Consider the following 22,471-nt stretch of genomic DNA (forward strand, 5'->3'; position numbering starts at 1 on the left):
AAGTCCCTCCTTCTAAAATACGAAATGTGCTGTGATTGGTTAGCTGGCTCAGTGTGTCGTGAATGGTACATTAACTAGCACTAAGACCCAGAATCTGCCCTACCTAAATTTACGGCCAGGAGCAGCTACTGACGTGAGCCCAAGTTTATTTGTATATTATCGCATTTCCCACAAGCCAGTAGTTTCAGCTTCGCTTTAATCAAACTTGTTTAGGCCTTAATAAATTCCACTATAATTTATGTTTGTTTTATACTTACATTTTTTATTCTTGTTCCATTCTGAATATTTAAATTTAAAAATTTTTGTGGAGGGAGGGGAACCACAATTCATAGTCCTTTTTTTTTGGTAAATGTTTCATTTTATCATCTGCTATTTTATATTTTGGAAACTAATAATAAAATGTGGCTAATTCACCAATGCAACTTATCTGTTTTTTTGGTCTCAAGAATGCAATTTTGACCCAGTAAAACGTATTTTCCAGAAAATACGGTACACAACTTCTTTGAGAATGTTTTACTGTGCAGCAATAAGTATCAATATCAATTATCAAACTATTAAAAAAACTCTAAAATTAGTTTGCCTCGCTAATCACCTAGTCAGTACTAAATCAACTTTGTTTCTACTTCTCAATCTGCACTCGCATGCTCTGAAATTTAAGTATGAACCTACAATCTTTCCCACCATATTTCCCTTACTTCTTACCCTTACTGTTACTTATATCAGCTGCAGCTTATCTCTCACCAGCCCCACAACACAACGAACGACTGTCATTGCCACTAAAACAACCTGCAGATCCTGATGACGATCATAAGCCTGCAGGCGGGAGAGCCAGAGAGAGAAAGAGATCAAATGAAGGAGAGATGTCAAGCTTTCAAAAACAATAACACCAAAGAAATGGATATCAAACAAGATCATACAACCCCATACTTTCTCACACACAGTGAGATGAAACAACTACAACAGCACACTGTAAAGCACAGCATACACAAGACAGAAGGCCGGTAAGGGTCTGCAACAAAAAGCCACAGATGCGAGCCAACTTGCAGCATGTGATCGTCAACACTTCAGCAGATGTTATGACTATGATTCAAACTTATTTAACAACTAGCAGACTGGTCATCAGGTTTGTGAACTATGTTCAATAGCCAATGAAATTGCTAGGGAACGGATAAGCAGTAGGAATTGGTGGCCCCAAGTCCTTCAGACATCGTTCATCACATCCAAATTTTTCACCTCTTTCCCATTCTGTGCAATTAGAGGAAAATGACAACAAGCCTTTCCAAGTTGACATCAAGATGATGTCAACAATGCCCATGACATTGAAAACACGACAGAAAATACAAAACTTTTAAGTCTTTAAATGTGTGCAGGCCACTGAGTCTTGCCGTGTGCACTGGCTTAAAATAAATGCCTTATTAGAAAAGACCCTTGAGTTAAAAGTAGTAATGGAAGCTAGGGTGATACAAGCAATGATACTGATTGGGAGAAAAAGAAAGCGAAAACAACAGACTCTCTGGGGGTGGATATGGTGAGATAGACAGACTGAAAGATGAATAGACAGACAGACAGGCTGCTATATCGGCACACCATGGCTGCTAACAAGAACACACAGGCCAGATGAGAGAGCATGACCACCACCACAAACAAAGGCACAGACAACCTTTCTTGTTTGATGGTGACTGAGAAGTGCATGGTCTCTCTGCTCTGAGGTCATCACTTCGGATGGAAATGCAACAATCAGTCTTCATAAGGTTTGAGAATATTTTCTTGTAAAAACGTCAGGAACTAAATGATGATTTACGGTGCTCAGTTGTGTTAGCTGTTCTTGAAGGACTGCATTATTTTGTTTATGCGAACTGAACATTGTACTAAAATAACTATTTCCTGCACCACTTTATGCCGCTGCTGAATCTGTAGTTCCACTGCAAAAGAAATTATGGCAGAGCCATCAGCTGGTAGTCTGAATTGAATATGATGTTGGTTTACTGTGTTTAAGATTGTGAGAGTGAACATTACTTTCTAACTCTATGTGTGCAGTGACAGACCATGTGCACTATTGGTTTATGATGACAACCAAACTATAATGCTTATAGACAACCAATGACCAATGTCAGCATGGACTGGGCTTCATTCCTCTCTAGTTGTAAGTCTGAAGCTCTATACTGTTTTTACACCCTGTTTCCAGCTATCTGGACACATCTTAGATAGTTTTCCTCCATCTATCTTTCCTATAATCTGTTCTTTCCACCCAGAGAAGCAGTGAAACTTCCTGCACCCTTACCTCCTCTTTTCTCTCCCTCTGGGCGTCTCTTCTCCCCATTACACCCTTCCTTCTCTCTCAGTCCTCACATGCATTCTGCTTCTCTCATTCCTTGGCGGCTTCATTACGCCACTCGTCCTTCTGGTGGAAACAGATCCCAAACGTTCCTGTACGCGATTAAGCTGCAGGGGCTCATTACAGATGGCTCTCGGCTTTCCAGCACAGGAGAGTGATCACTCAAGCTCACATATCTGCTCTGTTCGCTCTCTACATGCTCCATATGCTGCTCACACAAAGTAAAGAGGAAGTGAGGGAAAGTCAAGGAAGAAATGCAGTAAGCGGACATATAATTCCTGCTAAACTTTAGACTGATCTGAAGTCAGAACAGCCATCTGTTGGGATCCCTGCACAATGAACAGAGCAGAAGACACAGTGTTGAGCTGTTTTGCCATCACATCTTTGTATTATGCCAATGGCAGGCATCTGCTGTAAGACATCTGCTGTTCTGTTTCTTAATTCTTAGTCTACTCCAATAGAAAGAAAAAAAAACATCAGTCTATTGAGCATAAACACCATCACTGAAGTCATATTAGACTAGAGCACTGCTGAAATTCCCCCTTGAGCTTGATGTGGAGGAGAGGGAGTGCACTGGTGTTTGGTTACCCCCGCTGAGAGCAGCTGCTGGAGTGACAAGGTAAGGTAAAGCTATGCTGTTGGTGTAAAGTTGCAATTGTAAAGCTGGTAGAAATATAAAGTTGTGCTGGTGTTAAGTTGAGCTGATGGAAAAACACAGCTTCAAATTGCAATGGCTTTAGATTCACATCTCAAGATTGGGTTACTCTGTTTGAGGGGAGAAAAGTCAATGACTGTTGGCCTCTCTATAAATGACTCCGCAGTTCCCACTGTCACTGTGTGCCTGTTGGTGTCCAAGTCAAATCGCATGCACCTCTACACACATTATTTTGCTGTTGTAGTTCCAGTAGAAACAGTGAAATGTTTTTTGTTTTTTTCAAATGAATTTATTTTTTATTAATCATCTTATGCTCTCCAAGGATGCATTTATTTGATCTAAAAATACAGCATTTTTTTACTGTCACTTTTGATATATTTTTGCATCTTTGCAATAAAAGTATTAATTTCTTTCAAACAACTGGGGTTGCGCAAACAGAAGTTGCTTGTTACTTAGTTTGAAAGGTGTAGCAGAGAGCAGCTGGTGCACTGATGAAGTTTTGTAACGTCATGTTGTGAGTATAAACCTGATGCAGTTTGTTGGATGTTTCCTTTGCCAGACTAGAACTGTTCACAGTCTCACTCAGAGCACCTGGAAACGTGCCATCTCAGCTTTTCAGCAGCATGCAATCAACAACACCAAGTGTTCCTCGCTCACACACAAACACGCACACATTCAATCGCCCCCTGATTTTCCTACCTTTAACAAACAAGCACCATAAGAGATTAATACAATTTAGAAGGCATGTTAAAAACATCCTTTTTCCACAGGTCTGCTACATGCAACGAATACAATTTCCCACACAAACAAACTCCAAAACACAGGCATGCACATACACACAAACTGACTAAGACAGATTCAGAGCACACCCCATGTCTGGTCTTTGCCAACGGCCTCATCCTGTCTCCGCGGTGATAGCTGAGGGAGAGCTGGGAAGTGGGCGACACTGACAAATGTCCAGCCTCAACCCCACAAAATGAGAAAGAGGAAGAGAGAGAGAGAAGCATGACAGTTTCTTCTCAGACAAGGCCATCTGCACTGCAGCAACCCTAGAGGCCTTGGTTCAGATGACTTCCTTTTCTTCCCCCTCATTCTTTCTTCATCGCTGCTCTTAATTCTCAAGCAAGCCAAGTACAAATTACCCCCTCATGCACAGTCAGCAGTAATGACAGCAGCAGTGAAAGCAATATGAATTCACCCTGGTGATGAGGTCTCGGTTCAGGTCAGCCGGCCAGCTGTCCGTCAGGCAATAGCCATCATGATGGGTTACCGTTAGTCTGGTAGTGGAGAAGTCGGTGCAGCCAGACCTGTAGGGCTCCATTAGCGCAAAGCTAATGAGACAGAACCTCAGCGGGCGGGGGTACACACTCATTACGGCAGGATCATGGGCCTTTGCGGGGCAGGGAACTGGTGTGTGTGAGCGTGTGACTTATGACTAAGAGGTGTGATGGAATTCGTTGAAAGTTAAAGCTTCAGGGCTCCATTTCCATTAGAAAGAAACCAAGTATAGATTGAATGTTCAATGCATTTCTTAAACATCTGTAGAAAGTGTTGCCCAAAGCGGTCTAATTTACATAGAATGCAGGAAAACAATGGAAAAGACTGGCACATAGTCTTGAAGCACAGTGTAAACTAGATGTTTACATGTTCTGAAAAAAATGCAAGTAGGGCTTGCACCTGTAAAACTGCCATGATGTCAAGCGGTTCTGGCTGGTTGCTAGGGTGTTGCTACTAGATTTGGCTAAAATCAAGAATTAAAGAATCGTTTCCTTTCCAATTCATAAGTTAGAATATGAATGCTTTATTCAAACGTTTTGGAGACATTCCCACAGTTCTTCAGGATTTAGTCGGTCTCAGTTTTTTTTTTTCTTCCCTTAATCACAGACAGACTCGATGGTGGTGAACATACTCTGTGTGGAGCATACTGGCTGTTGTCAGACATACAAAAATCTCACTGGATTCTTACAATTAATGGCAAAAGGAATGTTTGGAAATGTAAACTGATATTTCCTACTGACACACCACAGCAAAAGATTTAGACTAAATAAACTAGCTTTAGCACATTAATGTATATGTTTGGCTTTATTTTATTACAATGGGGTAAACTATATACAAATACAAAGAAATATCAAACTTTATTAGGGATGCACCGATATGAACATTTTGGCCGATACCGATAACCGATAATTCTTTACATTTGAAAGCCGATAACCGATATATTGGCCGATAAATCTAAATTAAAATTTTTATATACTTTGATAGCCTGTATACATAAACAAAAGGCTCACCATTAAAAGCCTTGTCTCAAACACTTTTAACATAAATCAAACATATACAATACAGTATAGCCTAGTTTGAACCAGTGTAAGATTCCTTAACTTTTAAAATTAATTTTACACTCCTATGGGCAACTTTCTTTATTAAAAAAATGGTAACACTTTATAATAAGGTTTAATTTTGTTAGCATTAGTTAGCATGAACCAACAATTTTATAAGACATTTTTAAGAAAGTTGTACCTGTTAACATTAGTCAATGCACTGTGAACTAACATGAACACACATATTTTATTAACTAGCCTACTATAACAAAGGCTATTGCTCTCTGTTAGTTAATGCATTAACAAATGAGACCTTATTGTAAAGTGTTATCAAAAAATCTATTGCCTAACAAAAAATAAAATACCTAAATAATGCAAACAAGTCATTGGATAACATTGGGCTGCATATAAAGAAACAAAATGGATCAATAAAATGGAATCGCCTCTGCACGGACAATAAGGAAATTATTTTTATCAAACCATATCATTGATGAAAATAATACGAGAACAAAATAATGGTAGTTATTAATTATAACAATGTTTTTGAAAAAAATAGACATTTTTAATATTACAGTGATATTAAACATCTTTAATAGCTTAGTTACTGTTTCAAATGACATTGCTGTGTGAGCTGCGCGCGCTGAAGCTGAAGAGAACGAACGTTAAACCGAATCGCTTTGCTAGAAGGTTAATCAACTCAACGGTTGCTGAAGAATGCAAACCCAAAGAATTTACAAATTTATTACAATAGTGAATACAATTATAATTAAAGCTGCAAGCAGCATTTAGCGGTGTTCAAGCAGTTAAGGCAGTTAAGGCAGTTAAGCTCAAAAGCATCAAAAGACATTAAGTTTCATGTAGCAAGCATTTAACCACTGACATCATAGATGGAATAGACCTTGTTTTAGCATGATTTACCATGATATACCAAATTTTTGTGTGATTTTTCATGATTTACCATGTTCCAGTATGATTTACCATGAATCTAGCATGATTTACCATAGTTTACCATGATATACCAAGTTCTAGTATGATTCACCATGATTTACCCTCTTCTAGCATGGTTTACCACAATTGAAACACATTTTAGTATGATTTAATATGATTCTAGCATGATTTACCACAGTTTACCATGATATACCAAGTTGTAGTATGATTCACCATGATTTACCCTTCTCTAGCATGGTTTACCAGAATTGAACACATTCTAGTATGATTTAATATGATTCTAATATGATTCACCATAGTTTACCATGATTTATCTTAGTTTACCTTGATTTACCATGTTATAGGATGATTTACCATGATATGCCACATTCTATAATGATTTATGATGGTTTTAAACATTATGATATGAACTTTATATGATCGTAGATGGAAAAGACCATTTACAGCTAATACAGGCACTTTACCATAGGAGATATATGGTTTTGAAGCTTTTTAATAGTTATAGCGCCACCTATGGTCCGATCTCCATGAAACTTTGCATGGTTCTTCACCATGTTATGACACATATGCTCACCAATTTTTGTGAAGTTCTGATTTTTTGTTTATGATTTATAGGCATTTGAGTGTATTTTGACACGCCCATTTTCTAAATGACCCTGTTACAGCCACCCAAATGCAAGAGTTCAACTTTTTTTCGATAATTATTGATCTAGAGAGTCCAGAGAATTGTCCTAGACTGGTCTGGTTCCGATCAGGCAAAAAAACAGGGACTAGTTCGCAAAAGTAGGTTTTGGACAAAATCGTCCATAACAAATTTTTTGTTGCTCAAATCGAGAATCCGAGATATACATCTTGTCCGCCTTGAGCCAAGGAACACAGTGGTGCAAAAAGATTGATTCCAAGTCAAACGGTCTAGGAGTTATGAGCAATGTAGTACTTTTGGTTGCTGTAGCGCCACCTATGGGCCAATCGGGGTCATACTCTGATAGGTTCTCCCCAAACTGAGGCCCTACCACCAGGCCAGGTTTCAAGTCTCTAGGCCTTACGGTTTGGGCTGCACGATGCGTTTTAGGTTTTTTTTTTTTTCAAATAGCAATTACAATAGGTTTTCAGCACTTCGTGCTTGAACACCTAATTATATGACAGTCCCAATCATAGCTTTTAATGTTTTGCATTGTTGTTTAATCTGATGCTGAAGAGAACGAGCACCGGGAAACTGAAGAACTTTTCTAGCAGGTTGTTTAAATCCACGAAACGCATCATATGTGAGATTAATCAGATATTTATTTTACATCAACTTTATATTACGACTTATCTGCAAAAAATGACGTGAATGCCTAATCGAACTTGTGCTGGTCATAATGTTGTAGTAGGCTAATCCCTGTTCTGGACGCGCTATTCCCACAACAACGCGCTGAAACGGCAACTAAACCCAGAGAATTCACAACGTTTTATTACAATAGTGTTCTCATTATAATGGCATGTATATGACAGTCCCAATTATAGTTATAAATGTGCATTGCTGTTTGAGCTGCGCGCACGCTAAATAGGCTATAAAGATGATCACCGGTAGCCTACAATGAAGCGCTACTGCTTCGTTCATTAACTCAACCAAACGCATCCTATATTAGATTAATCAGATATATATATACACAAAATAAACATATTACAACTTACAATGGCACAGAATGCTGCGAATGCTCAAGAGAACTCGACTGTGCTTGTCATGAAGGCTTAACTCCATAGATGCGCTCTTTCCACCACAGAGCGCTCGTCGCGCTGAAACACTGGCGAACAAGAATTCACAACATTCTTTTACAGGCGTGTTTTTATTATAATGCTATGAAGCCTATGTGACAGATTTATGCTGCACATGTTGCACGGAACTGTATCTTCCTTTTCGAAGTGAATCCAATCATTCAGAACCATCATGGCGAACAGCGGCATCTCTCAACTGAAGTAAATAATCTATTATCTATCGGCTTTGATATATCGGCCCAATTTTCTTATCGGATCGATAACGATAACATCAAAAAAGACCATTTATCGGCCGATATCGATATGTGGTCGATATATCGTGCATCCCTAAACTTTATGTATGTTACAATTGTATCTATATATAACAGTTTTTAATAATAGGGAAATCATCCCATATGTTGTGAACATGACATTAATAGGCATTTAATGGAAAACAAATATTTATTAATAAAAAACACACTTATGCAGTTAATATGAAATTCATTCTTCATAATTAAGCTGAGGTTTGAGTGTACTGTGCTACTGACCTTACAAACTAAAAGGACTTCAATGAGTGACTTGATTGATAAAGCCTGTCACTATCATGAACTCAGTTTGACCTAACCCAGGTTTCCTTCTCTCCAAGATCCACAAGAGCACAGCTAGGCATAACACAGCCTGAAAGGCTGATCAACGAAATGGACACCACCTGCTTAAATACAACGTCAGCAAGATGCCAAAGCACTATAGTCCCTTTTTTCCATGGCTGAATTCAGGAAGGTGTCTAACTTGTCAAAGCTACACGGTGCCTTGACCTGTACTTAAACAAAAGAAACAGAGCCAACCTGCTCCATTAGGGCACAGCTGAGTGATGTCAGCACTGGCACAGCCCCTGTGATGTAACACGGCAGACTAACAATCACAGTGAACAGAAAAGACAGAGCTGCTCTGGCCATAAGGGACTGCGACAGACTGTGCTTTAGCCTGGCTCTCGCTTTGCATGCCATACTGAAAAGCCATTACCAAAGGAGCCATTTAACAACGTCAATTAATCAATCAGAACAGGCAGGAAATGAATTTGGCGAGGGCCTAATCAAGGAGTGCAATTTTTGATACAGAATGTCTCATTTCAGAATGGTGGTGGGGTGAAGATAAAAAAAAATAACAGGAGAGGAAAAAGGTCTCATTTGGATGGTGTCCCAGCTTCGAAAAATCTCACTTCATTAGCAAAAGTGGTAGAGAAAATAGCGAGGACTTTAAGATAACTTTGAAACCGAAGCAGCAACGATGGCAGCATACGAAATGATAAAGGACACAAGCAGCTGTTCTCTTCTAGACGTGTTGATTAGGGTATTTATATATTTCTAGACAAATCTTGGATGAGAGATTGCCAGGTCAATGCGGGACTGATTGTGTGCATGCAGATTACCACAGCTGATTAGTAGCAGGGCCTTATGTTGGTTTAAGACGACAAGAGGCCAATACTGATGACAGGAAGTGCCCGTCAATAACCAGACACTGCGTCTCAGGTTCAGTTTCACTCCATCGGTCTCAAACCAGCCTTTGATTTAACTTCTTTACCCCTCATTCACCCCATTACCTCCCATGTATCCTCAGATGGCCCATCTGTGCGGAGCGGCAGTCTGTGTCCGTGTCCCATTAGGACACGTTAGGGAGAGGAACAGAACAGTGGCTTTCACGCTGCACACTACAGGACTCTAAGCAAGGCCCTGATCAATCGGATCAATGGAGGTGATCAGCGTTATGAGCTCTGATGAGACCGCATGGGGAACCGGCTAATCCAGTTAAGCCATTAGCAAGCCGGGACAGATGAGCCTGTTGGGCATTTAGCCCATCTATGAGGTTTGCTTATTAAAACGCTGCCGTATGGAGAAAATAGAACACGGTCATGAATGTAGGGTGAAGTGTTTGTGTGTGAATGTTTGTGAAGCAAAACACACAGAAGGAATCAAAGAATCTAGTAATAAAATTGGAATGTACCGAATCACACGGAATGTCACCGAATTTTTAAAATTGAACATTTCTAAAGTAGTGCTGTACACTAACTTTAAATAACATCTCCTGCATGTTCTTTGTGTGAATGAGTGCGGTTTTGTTTACTACACATACTGAAGCATGCATGATGCTCATGGTGTTTTCAGCATCTGCTCTCTCAATATATAGAGGACAATCCTCATCAGCATCCAGCATTTCATTTTATAAAACTATTGTCAGATACACACAGAAACTCATAGGTCTTCACGTCAACCTCGTTAAAATAAAAGTTTGGTTGAGAAATTATGACAGACATTAATATTGTACAGTAAAATGTAATTCTCAAAGTAACAATACATTTATTAAATTGTTATTTTTATGCCTTAATTTGATTAAAAATAAGATTTTGATAATACATTTCTAATAACTCAACAGAATAGACAACAGAATTTCTGAAAAATGTATTATTAAATTGTTAAAGTTTTTTTAATTTTAATTGATTAGATGTGCTTTTTGATTATAAAAATTTAAACAAACCATTGAAACAGATTCCAGAAAAATGCAAACGGAAAAAAATGAATTTGGGAAAAAATTAAACCGATTTCACAGGGCTTTATGAAATGGAGGAAAGACATGTGCAAGGTCTGCATTTGTTTGCGGCTGATCCTGTGCGACAGAGGAAGAGTGTGTGAGCTAACATGACCGGAGAGTTCTGGTGATGCGAGGGGTAGGCCCGGAGGCTACAAGGAGGGAGGAGGGGTGAGACTCTGGCCTGGGTAAAAACAGAGACAGCGTGGCCCCGTGCTGGAGGTCACCATTCAGCTTGTGAATCAAACTACATTAAATGCACTACAGCTTGTGTTACAGAAATCCATTTGCAGCTCCGCAATTACCAGCAACAGCCTTCAACCTGCACTCACACTCGCCGCCCATCTGGGAGGTGGTTTAAAACACAAGATCTGTCCCACGGTTAGCAAGCGAGTGAGCGAGGGACCGGTGGAGAAAACTTACAGGTCTGCTGGCTGAGTAAATCACATTAATAATCTGTCCTGGTTTCGTTTTTCCTGCTGCTGCATTTCATTTGTTTCATATTTAGATGCTCCTCAAAGATGAATCTCTGCAGGCGCTAACGTAGGCTGCCGATGGCAGAGAGGGCATTAAACAGCTCTGCCCGAACCTACCATAAATTACACAGCCACATTAGAAGCTACTGCAGAGAGAAAAAAAAGAGAGAAAGAAACTAGCGCTGGCAAGCCAAAAGAATAAGCTAAACATATGACACAGCCTCCTTTAGAAAGGTGTCTTTTTCAATCACATCCTCTTACTGTAAAAAAATATATTGGCAGACGGAGATAACAGGCATCCTCAGCGGTGTGAGAGGTGTAAGATGTAGTTGGAAGAGGGCGAGAAGAGAAAGGAGGAGAGGATAGGTGAAGAAAACAAGGAGGGGTTGAAGAGAGAGAAATTTGGTCATCACAACACTGTTGCAACATATGAGCGGAAGGGATTTAAACGATCTCCGCATGGATGCTGTGCCTCTGTTACACTGTAGAGACTTCAAACTCTGATTTCAGAGACAAGATGTTGCCTAAACGGAGGAAACTACCTCAAAGCAGCAAAAAATCTTATTTTCCATACGGCCTGGGAGCAATCGGAGATGGAGAGAATAGTTTATCCTGCTCCTGCATGAAGATATCAAAGGGACCTGAGTTTATGATGCTATAGCATAAAATAATTAAAGAATCCAATGGTGCACATTTGATATAGATGGCTGCTTTCTCCATTATGATTACTCCCCACCACGGTAGCTCACTTTGAGTTTGTTTTACATTGAGCTTTTCTATCTTCTATTTTCAACTGTTAGAATGACAAACCTGTTCTAGCTCTATTTCTCCATGAATTAATGTCCTGATAGTCACAACTTGTTATTTTCTTTACGATACACATACTAGGGATGCACTGATACAAAAATTCTGGTCGATGATTATTTTCATGTTATGACCGATAATGATAATTTGTCAATTTTATTTTATATACTATTTTAAATAATGATAATAAATTCTAAGTAAATTTATGCATTAAAACAACCTGCAGTATGGAAATTAATATTTATTTTAAGATTTGTCAAAGATTCTACACAGCTTACCTTATTGGAGGGCGTTTATCAGCAGAGCCAAAGACCTGCAGAGAGAGAAAGAGAGAGAATGATCATTACCAATGCAGCTCAAAGCTCCACAAATTGAGCTCCTGCTGTTCAGGTCTACATCAATGTAACCTGTCTTTTTCCTATATTCCTCAGACCAAATGAGTGGATAAAAGACACTGAATGACTTAAGGACACACACAAAAAAAAACTCTGACCTTGAGCATTTCTTTTAGAAATCAGGGCTTGGACTTCCGGTTTTGCCATGTAGTGGAGAGACGCGTGGTGTTAGTGCTCCGAGTCGAATTTCATAATTTTTCCTCATAACACTACATTTGGAGGCTTTTCAGCTGGAGTCCATTCACTCATCCATTTCTTCTATTGGGTCTACCTTGGCGACTCAAGCGACTACCATCACTGACATGGAAACTAGTTTATCCGACCACAGCGACAGGATTACACATCTCGAACAGGAGGTCTCTACTCTTCAGTCGAAGTTGGTGTCAGCGACGGAGGAGAATGTCGCTTTAAGAGCTAACGTGGAAGACCTTGTTTCGCGGTCCAAACGGCAGAATATTCGTGTGGTTGGTCTTCCGGAGGATATTGAGGGAAAGGACGCCAGGCAGTTCATGGCAGATTTATTCATCGAGGTCGCCGGCGACGCTCTTCCCTCCGCACCGGAGCTTGATCGCGCCCATCGGAGCTTAAGGCCCAAACCCCGTCAAGGTCAAAATCCCCGTCCGATTATAGTGAAATTTCATCGCTACATAGAGAAGGAGGCTGTGCTAAAGTTCGCAAAATCGTCAAAGGAAATGATTTTCAAGGGACACAGAATCAAATTCTATGAGGACTTCTGCGTTTCGGTGGCTAATAGGAGAGCTTCGTTCAACAACATCAAGGGCCTGTTGTATAAACGCGGTGTTCGTTTTGGCATGATCTACCCGGCCAGACTTCGCGTGTCATACAACAATACGGAGCATTATTTCGACTCTCCTGAGGCTGCAGAAAAATTCTACCACCAAAACTTTGCTGAGTAACTTTACGAGCGTCGTTGACGATGAGGAGATCTCTCTCTCTCTCTTTCTCTCTCTCTGCGAATAGCTGTTAAATGCCAAATGCTTTAGACCATAATTTTTTTTTCTAATTAATTCTTTCTTTCTCTCTCTCTCATCTTTTCTTCTTCACGGAAGCATTATGGGTGGGTGCCTGTATTCTGTGTATGTGTTTATATACATGCACATTTCATTTTTATTAATGTATTTTTATTATTTTTGTATTTTATCTTATTATGATGGGGTTGAGAGTTGAGTGCTTGACAGGCATAGATTGTCTTTAAATATTCTTCCTTTTTAGTCTTACAGCCAATAGCTATGTGCACTCGTTTTGCACATTTGCTGATCTGCTGCACCCTGTCCACTCTTTTAAGGAGTGAATCCTCCTATTAGTGTTAAAGTCTTTGTTTGTTGGAGTCAACTTCACTACAGAATCGGTTGTGATAACGTTTTTTTTCTGGCAACTCGTCATGTCTAAGTGGACGAGTATCAGAAGGGATTTTCTTTTGCTATTTCTGAGCAAACGTGTGTTTTGTTCTCTATGTTCTGGGTATGTTCGGGGGTTATGTTTGATGGAGGATTATTTTGTCTGTCTTGGCTTTTAATGTCTCTTACACATGCTAAAAGGATTGAGCTTAAAAAAGCATTGTTTTTTTTTTCTTTTGTACCCTATTTATATTATTATGTTCTACTTTGCAGTTCTATGAATAAGCCACCTGTGAATTCTAAGGGGGGAGGGGTTGGACACAATATTAGAATCATTACATGGAACGTACGTGGGATGGGTGGCCATATTAAACGCTCCAGAGTTTTTTCTCATCTAAAATCACTGTCCTCTGATAATATGTTTCTCCAGGAGACATATTTGCGTACAGGTGATCACACCAGACTGCGTAAACAATGGGTTGGTCAAGTATTTCACTCCAGTTTTAATAGCAAATCCAGAGGTACTGCAATTCTGATACATAAAAGAGTCATGTTCCTAGCAGAGCAAGTACTTTCAGATCCTGAAGGCCGTTTTGTAATCGTCAGTGGTATTCTTTTTCAAACCCCAGTAGTGTTAGTAAATGTATATGCCCCAAATTGGGATAACCCTACTTTTATGTCTATGCTTTTCTCAAAAATCCCAAATCTTGACACTCATCACCTTATCTTTGGAGGGGACTTTAACTGTGTTATCGATAATAATGTTGATAAATCTGCGACTAAATCTTCTTCTCTTTCCGCTATGTCCAGGTCTCTAATTTCGCTAACAAATCAAATAGGCTGCATAGATCCCTGGCGCTTTTTTCATCCCTCTGACAAGGTATTTTCTTTCTTCTCCGGTGTGCACCATGTTTACTCTCGGATTGATTATTTCTTCCTTGATAAAGCCCTGCTTTCTTCGGTTATTTCTTCAGATTACTCTCCCATTGTTATTTCTGATCATGCCCCGCATGTGTTAGATATTTCCTTTATGCCCGCTTTTAAGAGCCGACCTCAATGGAAATTCGATGTAGGGCTTCTTGCTAGAACTGACTTCTGCGAATTTCTTTCCAAAAATATAGACTTTTTCATTGAGACTAACAAAACGGAAACCGTGTCTGCTTCTCTTCTATGGGAGACATTTAAAGCGTTTATCCGTGGTCGAATCATTTCCTTTAGTGCTCACTTAGCCAAGACAAGAAAATCTCGGCAACAAGAGCTTATCCGTTCAATTTTAAAGGTTGATGGACAGTATTCAAGCGATCCCAAACCTGATCTTAAGTTAAAACGTTCAAAGTTACAAACTGAATTTGATTTGCTTTCAACAAATAAAGCTGAATATTTGATTAAAAGAACTAGAGCCACCTATTATGAACATGGGGATAGAGCAGGTCGTCTTCTTGCTTCCCAGCTTAAACACCAGTCAGCATCATGCTATATCACGCAGATTTATGATAACCATTCTAATGAGCTCGTTACTGACCCTCAAAAAATAAACTCTGTCTTTTCCTCCTTTTATTCCAGTCTTTATACTTCTCAACCTCCTTCTGATGCTTCCTTAATGGAGTCGTTCCTACATAATTTAACTATACCCACTATTAATACATTAACAGAGGAGACATTAGAGGTACCTCTCGGGCTAGATGAAGTTACCACCTGCGTTGGTCTCATGCAGTGTAACAAGGCTCCAGGGCCTGATGGCTTCCCCCTAGACATTATAAGAAATTTTCTGCGCAGTTAGCCCCCTTATTGTTTGATATGTACAAGGAGTCATTTGAGCAGGGTTTTCTCCCACCCTCATTAAATCAAGCATCTATCTCTCTTTTATTAAAAAAAAATAAAGACCCAACTTTATGTAGTAGCTATAGACCTATTAGTTTATTGAATGCTGACATTAAAATTCTAGCAAAGGTGCTGGCAAAGCGCATCGATGCATGTCTTCCTGATATTATTTCTGAGGATCAGACCGGGTTTATTAGGGGACGTCAGATGTCATCTAATATCCGGCGATTGCTAAATATACTTTTTAGTCCTTCTCTGTCTAAGGCCTCGGAAATGATCATTTCTCTTGATGCTGAAAAAGCATTTGACCGTGTGGAATGGAATTATTTATTTACTGTATTAAAAAGGTTTGGCTTTGGGCACAATATTACTAGCCTTTAGTCCGCTAGCATTTCACGCGTGGCCTCGCGCCTACCGACCGTCTTATTTTACACCCGTTTCACTGAAAGGATACAGGCTATATCCAGCATTTCACTCCTAAATTAGTAGTGATATTGATAGTATCACTACTAATTTACTGTTCATCTGTTATAATGGCGAACATATCGGATGTGTGTCTAACGTTACCTCTGAGTGCAGGTGAGGACACATTCGAGCTGATTTCGGTACGATTGGAGCTGGAATCGGTGGAGAAACAGATCCGTGGTCTGCTGGAGAAACAAGCCGAGCTGCGGGATCGGCGTTCAGCGCTTGAAACGTCACGCGCCGATGCTCATAAGTCAGTGGTTAGTAACTTTTTGACTCCGACTTCGTCTACTCCGTGCGTTTCTCTGCCCAGGAGGACGCGATCATCTCTGGCATCATTCACTCCGGCACCGACACAACACCATGGACCCTGGGTGATCCCACAGCGAAAGACCCGAGCCAGGACCAGAGCAAGAACCTCTCCGCCCCTCCCGGTCTTCGAGATCTCCACCCGGAACCGCTTCTCCCCCCTTCGCGAGTCGGAACGCGACGACGCCGTGATCATCGGCAGTTCCATGGTCCGTCATGTCCGCGCTACCTCAGGTAAGGGTACGGTGCGCACTCACTGCTTTCCTGGTGCTCGTGTTCTTGATATCGCCGCACAGGTTCCCGAGATCCTGAACGGTGACGAGCGCGTCGGAGCAGTAGTGCTGCACACGGGAGTAAACGACATCAGGCTGCGGCAGACGGAGGTTCTGAAGAAGGACTACAAGAGCCTGATCGAGACGGTACGCAGCACAGCGCCTGAGGCAACGATCATCGTGTCTGGACCGCTTCCCACGTACCGACAAGGACAGGAAAGGTTCAGTAGATTATTTGCACTAAATGAATGGTTAATGTCATGGTGTAATGAACAGAAACTGCTCTTTGTAAATAATTGGAATCTGTTCTGGGAGCGACTTAGGCTCTACCGTGCTGATGGCCTGCACCCCAGCAGAATCGGAGCGGCTGTTCTGTCGGACAACATCTCCAAGACGTTACACACCATATGACTAGAAAATCAAAGTCCAAATCACAGTCTTTGCTGTGCCAAATTAATTGAAATAAGTAGTGTAGAACATTATATAGAAACTGTGTCTATTCCTCGTTTAGTGAGGCCATATAATAAATCTACTGTAGGATCTAGGGAAAATCTTATTGTAATTAAACCTGAAAATCTAAATATCAGTGAACAAAAACAATTTCTAAAACTAGGTCTTCTAAACATTAGATCGCTCACACCTAAGGCGGTTATTGTAAATGAAATGGTCACAGATAATAGCTTCGATGTACTTTGCCTTACTGAAACCTGGCTTAAACCAAATGATTATTTCGGTCTAAATGAGTCCACTCCACCAGGATACTGTTATAAGCATGAGCCCCGTCTGATCGGTCGTGGCGGTGGTGTTGCAACAATCTATAGAGATATTCTTAATGTTATTCAGGAAACAGGTCACAGGTTTAATTCATTTGAAGTACTTGTACTAAATATTACGCTCTTAGATGTAAGAAAGAAATCCCTATTATCTCTAGCCTTGGCTACTGTATATAGACCTCCAGGGCCCTATGCTGATTTCCTAAAAGAGTTTGCAGAGTTTCTCTCAGATCTATTGGTCAATACCGATAAAGCAATAATTGTTGGAGATTTTAACATACACGTAGATAACACAAATGATGCGTTAGGGACTGCGTTTACAGATTTATTAAACTCTTTTGGGGTCAAGCAAAACGTCAGTGGGCCCACTCACCGTCTAAATCATACACTAGACTTAATTATATCATATGGAACCAATCCAACTGATATAGATATTATACCGCAAAGTGACGATCTCACTGATCATCACATGGTAACTTGTATAATACGTACTGCTGAAATTTGTCATGTTGCGCCACGTTATCGACCAGGCAGAACAATCGTTCCAACCACTATAGATAGATTCTTAAAAAGCTTACCTGATCTATCTCAGCTGCTCAGTGAACCCAAACAAACAGATGAACTAGAGGAAATGACTAGCAGTTTGAGCACCATTTTCTCTAGTACATTAGATATTGTTGCACCAATTAGATTAAAAAAGGTTAGAGAGAAAACTAAAGCACCTTGGTACAACAGTGCTACGCATGTTATCAAGAGAGAAACTCGTAACTTAGAGCGTAAATGGAAACAAACTAATTTAGAGGTCTTTAGATTCGCGTGGAAAGACAGTATGTCACGTTATAAAAAGGCTCTAAAAGCAGCCAGGGCTGAGCATCTCCACAAACTAATAGAAAATAACCAAAATAATCCAAGGTTTTTATTTAACACCGTGGCTAGACTAACAAATATACAGACATCACCAGAGCAAAATATTCCGTTACAGTATAGTAGTAATGATTTTATGAACTACTTTAATGAGAAAATAGAAAGCATCCGTAACACAATTGTAAATGTACACTCTTTTATGGTGTCTTATGATTCAGCCTCAATTATCGCCCCTCTAGAACAACTACACCGCTTTACAACTATAGGACAGGAAGAGCTAAATAAACTTATCATTGCATCGAAACCAACAACATGTTTATTAGATCCAATACCCACTAAACTACTGAAAGAAGTGTTACCTGTAGTGGAAGAGCCTCTTCTCAATATTATTAACTCGTCTTTATTTTTAGGTCATGTTCCAAGAATATTCAAGCTGGCAGTAATAAAACCTCTCATTAAGAAACCGCAATTAGACCCAAATAACTTAGCAAATTACAGACCCATTTCAAATCTTCCATTTATGTCTAAAATACTAGAAAAAATTGTGTCCGCTCAATTGTGCTCTTTCTTGCAAGAAAATGAGATATATGAAAAATTCCAGTCAGGATTCAGACCGCATCATAGCACAGAAACTGCGCTAGTTAAAATTACAAATGATTTACTTTTAGCTTCTGACCAAGGCTGTATCTCAATACTAGTTCTACTCGATCTAAGCGCTGCGTTCGACACTATCGATCATAAAATACTCCTGGATCGACTACAAAACTACACTGGTGTTCAGGGACAGGCATTAAGCTGGTTTAGATCGTACTTATCAGACCGTTATCATTTTGTCTGTTTAAATGGGGAAAAATCAAAGATAACGTCAGTAGAATATGGAGTGGCGCAAGGATCGGTGTTAGGCCCTCTGCTATTCTCAATATATATGCTGCCACTTGGTAATATTATAAGAAAACATGCAATTAATTTCCACTGTTATGCTGATGACACTCAATTATATATTTCATCACGGCCAGATGAAAACACTAACTTATCAAATTTGACAGAGTGTCTCAAAGATATAAAATGCTGGATGACACGTAATTTCCTGCTACTAAATTCAGATAAAACGGAGGTACTACTTATTGGTCCAAAAAACTACCCACAAACTCACTTACAATACAACTTTAATATAGAAGGATGTCCAGTTACTTTATCCACTACAGTAAAAGACCTGGGTGTTATACTAGACCGCAACTTATCATTCGAAAATCATATTTCATATGTTACAAGAACAGCCTTTTTCCACCTTAGAAACATTACAAAGCTACGTAACATGCTATCTGTTTCTGATGCAGAAAAGTTAGTTCATGCATTTATGACCTCGAGACTAGATTATTGTAATGCTACATTAGCTGGCTGTCCTGCATCCTCAATAAACAAGCTACAGTTAGTGCAAAATGCAGCTGCTAGAGTTCTTACTAGGTCAAGAAAATATGATCATATAACACCAATTTTATCATCTCTACACTGGTTACCTATTAAGTTCCGTATCAATTACAAAGTACTATTACTGACCTATAAAGCCCTAAATGGTTTAGCTCCTGTGTATTTAATGGACCTTCTATCGCCCTACAATCCATCACGTTCTTTAAGATCACTAAATTCGAGGCTTCTGGTCATTCCTAGGATATCTAAGTCCACTAAAGGAGGAAGGGCGTTCTCACATTTAGCTCCAAAACTCTGGAATAGCCTTCCTGATATTGTTCGAAGCTCTGACTCGCTGTCCCAGTTTAAAACTAGATTAAAGACGCATCTCTTTAGCCAAGCATTTACATAATGCTTACCTTTTATACCACTGCTGAATAAGATCAAATGCATTTAATATTATAAAACTTGAGGAGTCTGTAGGTTATTTGTATAAGTTGCATAGTTTTTACAGTCATTACGTTCCTGTGTATATTGCGTGAATGACGGGTGGTTGGGTAGATATTGTGTTTTGCGGTAGTTGGTATGCCATACGGAACCGTTGCCACTGAACCTGCATTAACGACGACAGTGGGGCTCGACAGCCTTAGTCAAACGGGTCGGCGCGTATGGTTGGGTTGCGGAGAGATTGTGGTTGGGTCTCAGCAGCAGGAGGGATGTAGAGGTCAGTAAGCAGGGCTGAGTTGAGTGGGGGACGGAGGGGGGTGACTCTGGGACGCAAGAATCACTGTCTTCATGTTTTTTATCATTTACGCCCGTGTTATGGAAATCATTATGAACAGCAGCTACGCTAATTATTTTCCCTTTTTGCTTTTCTGCTGTTATCTCGGGACGCGAGTCCCGAGAAAAACGGCGTTCGTCAGCTCCAGTTTGTATCCAGCCTTTCACAGAGACTTCAGATACCCCAATCACAAAGCCTGTGAAGAGACGACTCAACACCGGCGAAATGGACCCTCTATGGTGGACGGCACTGATCCTCAACAACTCGTCTCAACACCGGCGTGATTACTTGGACTTCCAAAAGATGGAAATGGATAAATATTCTAAATGTTCCGATCCAATCTGACTTGTAATGCTGCCCGAATCATAAATCATGCACTGTTCCTTCGTTGGCCAGAGGCTGGCCCTCCGACTGAGTCTGGTTTCTCCCAAGGTTTTTTTCTCCATTCTGTCACCTGATGGAGTTTTGGTTCCTTGCCACTGTTGCCTTGGCTTTTGGCTTGCTTAGTTGGGGACATTTAATATTCAATAATATTATTGATCTGCCTTGCTTAAGGTGGACGTTGACTCAATTTTCTTTTAGAAACAAACTCTGTTATATTATTTTCATGTTATCACTGTGAAGCTGCTTTGATACAATCTGTATTGTAAAAAGCGCTATATAAATAAAGGTGACTTGACTTGACTTGAATATTATCTCATGGATTCGCCTTCTATATGCGGCTCCCTCTGCTAGTGTAAAAACAAATACGGATAGTTCATCATTCTTTTCCCTCTCTCGTGGGACGCGGCAGGGTTGCCCTCTGTCTCCTTTGCTCTTTGCTTTAGCTATTGAGCCACTTTCTATCGCCTTAAAATCATCTTCGTCTATACGCGGGATCCATAGGGGAGGCACAGAACACCGCGTTTCTCTCTATGCTGACGACTTGTTGTTGTACGTACAGGATCCAGTTGGCTGCGCCAACGAGATTATGCACTTGCTCGACACCTTTGGCTCTTTTTCAGGTTACAAATTAAACTTTACCAAAAGTGAATGTTTCCCCATAAATGACGTGGCTAAAAAAAATTCTAAAAGCACTCTACCTTTTAATTTTTCTCCTTCAGGGTTTCGATATTTAGGTGTAAACATTTCACACTCTTTCAGTTCTATCTTTAAGAATAACTTTACGAATTTGGTTGATCAAATTAAACTAGACTTAAAACGATGGGGCAGCCTACCCCTTTCTCTTGTTGGGAGAGTGGAGACCATTAAAATGAATGTTTTGCCGCGACTTTTATTTCTCTTCCAGTCTCTCCCTCTTTTTCTACCTAAATCTTTTTTTAAATGTCTAGATAAAATCATCTCCTCATTTATTTGGGCTGGTAAAAATCCTAAGGTGAATAAAACTATCCTGCAACGAAATAAACGTGATGGAGGTCTAGCTCTGCCAAATGTTCTTTTTTATTACTGGTCCGCCAACATTTCTAAGATTTTCTTATTGTGTAATGCGCCGGAGATCAACTGGTGTACTCTAGAAGCTGATACTTGTCTTTCTTCTTCTCTTTCTGCACTTGTCTTTGCTCCTTTGTCCCTGCGTCCCTCCAATTATACTAGAAATCCTATTGTGCTATCAACTTTAAAAATCTGGAAACAATTTCGACAACATTTTCGGCTAGAGTCACTATCTGTCTTAAGTCCTATTTACAACAATCACTTGTTTTTACCACCAGCTATTGATCACACTTTTAAAAGATGGAAAGATAAGGCGATGGCCTGTTTTTCAGATCTTTTTATTGATAAATCTTTTGCTTCATTCACCAATCTTATGTCCAAATTTAACCTGCATACTACAGGCTTATTCAGGTATTTTCAACTCCGCGGTTTTGTTAAGGCGAACTTCCCTAGTTTCCCTTAATTACCAGAAAAATCTCTGGTTGAGGACTTATTGTCAGCCCCTACAGGTGGCAGTCGTATAGCCTCTGTCTACACCTTGTTGCTTTCATCTAGTACGTCCTCTCTCTCCAGCCTAAAGATGACTTGGGAAAATGAGCTGCAAACCAAATTGTCGGAAGAGCTATGGTCTGAGGCCCTTGCTAGAGTTAATTCTACTTCTATATGTGCTCGGCTGAGTCTCATTCAGCTAAAAGTCTTTCATCGAATTCATTTTACCAAAGCTAAACTTCATAAATTG

General features: G+C 40.0%; 1 protein-coding gene across 6 annotated transcripts in view; it reads right to left on the reverse strand.

The window, feature by feature from the left end:
* ndst2a (N-deacetylase/N-sulfotransferase (heparan glucosaminyl) 2a) overlaps positions 1-22,471 on the reverse strand; it is a 166,377-nt gene that overhangs the window by 68,071 nt on the left and 75,835 nt on the right. For 5 of the 6 annotated variants that reach the window (XM_077237212.1, XM_077237215.1, XM_077237214.1 and 2 more), the window contains one exon: positions 12,135-12,169. The exons of the other annotated variant lie outside the window; for it this stretch is intronic. The gene's annotated coding sequence lies outside the window, so the exon portion shown is untranslated. The remainder of the gene's footprint in view (positions 1-12,134; positions 12,170-22,471) is intronic. 6 annotated transcript variants of the gene reach the window in all.

Source organism: Siphateles boraxobius, unplaced genomic scaffold, assembly GCF_051911475.1.
Source record: "Siphateles boraxobius isolate OS27281-9 unplaced genomic scaffold, OSU_SipBor_1 20, whole genome shotgun sequence".
In the NCBI taxonomy this organism is placed as follows: domain Eukaryota; kingdom Metazoa; phylum Chordata; class Actinopteri; order Cypriniformes; family Leuciscidae; genus Siphateles; species Siphateles boraxobius.